Below are 5,048 nucleotides of genomic sequence, written 5' to 3'. Positions count from 1 at the left end.
GCAAATTGGCCAGCATTTTAGAAATGAATGTTTCTCTCTGTTATCTTAACATTTTTCCTTTCAGGTGGACCACTGTGACTCCTTAAGAGTCCAGATGCCAGAGGGGTGTCTGAGCCTAAATTCAGGCACAAACCTGAAATACAGGAGATTAGTGTGTGATAATGATGTAAGGGGTCATACACATCTCACAGTAATAAACTATGATGGTACTTAACTAGTTATATGACCTCCCGATGTAGCATCGGTTTAAAATTGTGCAACACAAATTCTTCTAGATTAGAATCCACCCATCTCCCAGATTTGAACATATAGTGCACACATTTTCACCATTGAAACAACATAACACTGTTACCTGGTATAAGTTTAAAAACTATCCAGGTTTAAAGCACCACATATGTATGATTAATGACGCAGAATCCAATCACTAGAGTTTGTCATACATACAATAGCATCTCACACATAGGGGAGAAAATTAGAAGGTCTACTCATGATTTTAATTTCATGGTAATATAAACTATTGGGTCAATTTTCTATTGAATTATGTGAAACATTTTAGTGTACATAGAACATATGTATGGTTATAGTCACACATCAATTGTTTTGTCTCTGATTGTACAAATACAGATAAAATAAAAACTATTAATTGATTACATAAGACTTATTTCAGATTAAAATAAGTAAGTGAAGAATGAAGTGGCTGGCATGGCTGCAGACATGTCTAAACATCTCAAACTTTACAAAATGGTTATATTTGAAGTGCTGGCACTTCTAGAGATCAATCACATAAATCCCAATCAGACTCATAACCATTGAATGTGACTAAACCAACATAATGGATAAATTTATCCATGACAATGGATAAATAAGAAATTCAGAAATTATTTGATTTAAGTTTAAGTTCTCTGGGTATGTTTTAAGTTAATTAATTGAAATCTTGGATCTACTTGGTTAACTTGCATTTAAAGGTTCTGAATAATTCCAGGATTATTACAATTTTATAAATATATCATATTATTCACCTTATTCCGCCACGCCCCTTTTCAATTCTTCGCTCTTCCGCATTTTGTCAACCGACTTCCGCTGCTAATATGGCACAGTGCATTCGGGAGCTAGTTTGGTGGTTAAAAGATTGTTCGTAGTTCACTATAACTTTAGCTAAATGACAAATATCGCAACTGCTGTAAATGTTTTGAATTAGGAGCACGGAGAAAACTTGATACGACGCTCGGATAGTCTTATAATCTCCCATCAATCGTCTCGTGGTTAGAAGATATGAAGCAGCCGCGGCAAGTAACCTATGGGACATATTTTATTACCTCGTCGTGTCAGAAGGAGTTGATGGAGCAGCATTATTAAAGTAATTGTGCTTACCAATATTTACACAGTGATTTCGTCTTTTTTTAAGCAAATGTGCAACTTAGCCAGTCCAATATCTATTTCGTTTTTATGTGGTAATGTACCATGATAGAATTCATTTGCAAACTTGCCAAAACTTATTCCTTCAAATCAGGAGACTTAAATCCTTTTAAGTGGAATCTACAAAGCTCACATATGGTTTAAGAAATTCCTTACAGATAATATCTGATCACACTGTAAAGGTTTATATAACTGCATGACAGGTAACATCTGATCACATTGTAAAGATTTAATATAACTGCACAATATCTGATCACATTGTAAAGGTTTTATATAAATGCATGACTGGTAACATCTGATCACATTGTAAAGGTTTTATATAAATGCATGACTGGTAACATCTGATCACATTGTAAATGTTTAATATAACTGCACAACATCTGATCACATTGTAGAGGTTTAATATAACTGCATGGCAGGTAATATCTGATCACATTATAAAGGTTTAATATAAATAATGCACAACAGATCACATTGTAAATGTTTAATATCACTGCATGACATCTGATAACAAACTGTATGAAGGTTTAATGTAACTTTACAACAGGTAAAATCAGGTCAAATTGTAAAGGTTTATAAAAATAACTATGGACTAAGAAACAACTAACTTTTCAGCAAGACCACCCTGCAATGAATTAAGACACAGCTTTATCAGAGTCATCAGGAGCTGATCCCAAGTGTTTATCTGGAAGCTGTATGTGTATGTACTGGTGATGTGCTTAGCGACTGAATGTAATGCATGCAATATCAACCCTGTGTAAAGCTGACAAAGATGGTTGTTTCTCAGCAGAGATATGTACTCTTGTGACACCTCAACACATGAAGCAGAAGCATTGAAGCAGTTTCTCAGACAGGGTTTACAGGACTAGGCCTTAATTATATTAGGACATTTTAGTTTTACAAACAAACCACATCTTGTGACAAAACAATGGCACTCATATATGTTGAGGTATGTCAGTACAAGGTGTTTTTAAATTATTGTAGCTCAAATAAGCATTTTAGCCTGGGACCGGCATAAGGCCTGTCCGGGAAACTGCAAGGTTGTTTTCCCATATCAGATGTAGGTTGCTTCAATGTTGAGTTGTGATTTTTAAAGTGTAGTTGTGTTCAGAGACGGATTGATCCTCCCATTGTGTTTCTGCATCACAGTTTAGGAACACGTTGATTGTATCATCTCAGTTGTCCATTGCATCACTAAACATCAATGCATCTGTGAAAATAATATAACCATAAACATTTTTATGTTAGTATTTAAAAGAAACTTGCATCATGAGAATTAATTTATAAATGACATCCATACTTAAACAGAACAGTGTGTGAGAGAGAGATGCATTAAAAAGAGACAGTAACATTATACACACAACCTCTAACTTCAATGTTAAATAATATGTCGTTTAATAGGTCATTATCATCAATATCTGAATGAGAAATTAACTGACCTCCTAGCATCTGAAATCTCTGTAACTTGTATGAATCACGTGAGCTACTGTAAGAATGTAATGTACTATAATATATTGCTGTCTTATTTCAAATATAAAAATACAGGTGGGCAATGAAAATCATTCAAAATAATTGCATTTTATAAACTAACGTTACTGATCTTAAGTTTATTCTTAGAACGGACATCACAAATCTAACGTTAGGCGAAAGAGCACATTAAGCTAAGATAGCTTACCTGAAACTGACCACCTTTTCAACACCCGGCGTGGTTTAAAGTTACCGGAACATCGTAGTCGAACCATTACTTGGGATTAGGGTGTTTCTCAGTCGGCTCCCCGTCCATTAAAATTGGTAAGAAACAAACATAAAGGCGCTTGAGTGAGCTTTTTAAGTTTAACGCGTCGGCTTTAGCCACTGCCTCAGCTGCTCATCATATGCAGCCGGAAGTACGTTGACAAAATGAGCGCAATGGCGCCGCCCTTGTTGTCGTGGAAAATAAGGTGAATATATACCTTAGTATAAATATCTGTATTTTATATACATATAATTGCATGTATTTGTATTATATTTGAATGGTATTGTTATTAAATGTTTTAATGATGTATATCACTGGTAAATATGCCAGTTAAATTCAATTTTGCCACTCTTTCTTTAAAATACACAGATTATATCAAAATTCCACTCTATACAAGAGATGCATAGTAGTGAAGAATTTGGTAATTAAATGGGATCATCTTATGGGATAAATTACTTTGAAAAGAGAAATAAGACCTTTTTACAATTCGCACCTACTATTATGAAACCTCTAATAATGTCATTTGTTTTTGTAATCTTTCACAACCATTTTCTTCCAATGAAAGTCAAGTTCTTCAGTGTTCAGCCATTGCATGATCATGTGTATGATGTTCTTCAGATGTCCCACATACAGTGGTGCATTGTCAGTGTGAGGAATTCCTTCACCTACGGAGGTCTGACTAATCTACAAAAAATACCTTCTGCCAATAGGTAACAGAGGACTTTTCAAAATGTCAGTTAAATATCCAGGGAAGGATCCCGCTAGACACACGTCTCTCCATGGTGGGGAGACACTTTCAACGAACACAGCACACAGTCATTGACTGACACCATGAATTTGGTGCAACAGACGATTCTACAGACTGTGTATCATCTCAACCAGGCTCAGGTAGAAATAAACCTGGCCAAAGAAACAGCAAAGATTTTGTCAAGTTCATCTATTCGCTTTGCACAGTATGTATACACTTGGTGGGACTGGATGTTTCGTGGGTGTGTGATTGGCAGTGGACTTGTGTTTATGTTCTCTTTGCTTCACTGCTGGTATTTCAGGTCCACAATTCGCTCTTTACGGACATCTGCCAATGCTGCTATCACCCTAAGTCCCCTACAAGTGCCCGCCATACAGAGACTGTTACAATAATAAAAAACACACAAGGATTTGAATGACCAGTAAATGGCCCCTAGGGACTATGCTGAGATTGCCCCAAAGGGCCAGGGAAGGACTGTAATACTGGATTATAATTCATCAACTTTAAGTTTATTTATGAAAAGACAGTGTAAAACAATTAAACCTCAGGGGGTGTTGTTAACCCAAATTTGGCCCGTAGATGAAAGCGGTCTTCAGATATACAACTCTTTGATGTGTTAATCTATTCATCACAAAGGGTTTTGAACTGTTAGCCTTTAGGCTCACATCACTGAGTATCTGCTGAAATGTATAATGTAATGTATACATATTATGTGGTTCTAAGATTGTGTTTTGTAATATTATTTTAAAGGTCATGGTGCGATGAGTAAAAAGGTCTCATTTCTATATATCTAAAATAAGATGGTTCAAGGGTTTAGATAGAAGATGCATTTCTTTGAGAGGTGGGGTTTTTGCCAGGACACCTCTGGCTATTTTGACCAGATGTTCTTTAGGATCATTTGGTGCAGGTCAAACTGGACTTTGTAGTTTTACGATGTCTTTGTCTCACGCTGTGAATAAAAGGTGGCCTGGCTAGATGTTCTGGGAGCCATTCTGTACCCAGAATCTCCCACACTCTTTATGGAAGCATTCTGTGGTCAGATCTTCCCGCACTGCTGTGTGTCTTGAATTGCCAGGTATGATTTTATTTTATATGTAATGTTTATTTTTCTATGCTGATCTTTTAGTAAATGTTTTGAATTGATTGATT

General features: G+C 35.8%; 1 long non-coding RNA gene across 1 annotated transcript; it reads right to left on the bottom strand.

Moving 5' to 3' along the window:
• Nucleotides 1–1,885: 1,885 nt before the first annotated feature.
• Nucleotides 1,886–3,358, bottom strand: LOC135734115 (uncharacterized). The gene is made up of 2 exons (XR_010527168.2): nt 3,092–3,358; nt 1,886–2,626 (listed from the first exon to the last, which is right to left on the bottom strand). It is a non-coding gene; the product is annotated as an uncharacterized lncRNA (long non-coding RNA).
• Nucleotides 3,359–5,048: the final 1,690 nt, after the last annotated feature.

The sequence above is a fragment of the Paramisgurnus dabryanus genome, chromosome 3, assembly GCF_030506205.2.
Source record: "Paramisgurnus dabryanus chromosome 3, PD_genome_1.1, whole genome shotgun sequence".
NCBI lineage: Eukaryota > Metazoa > Chordata > Actinopteri > Cypriniformes > Cobitidae > Paramisgurnus > Paramisgurnus dabryanus.
Note: the sequence above shows the minus strand (reverse complement) of the source record. Positions and strands in the feature narration are given on the sequence as shown.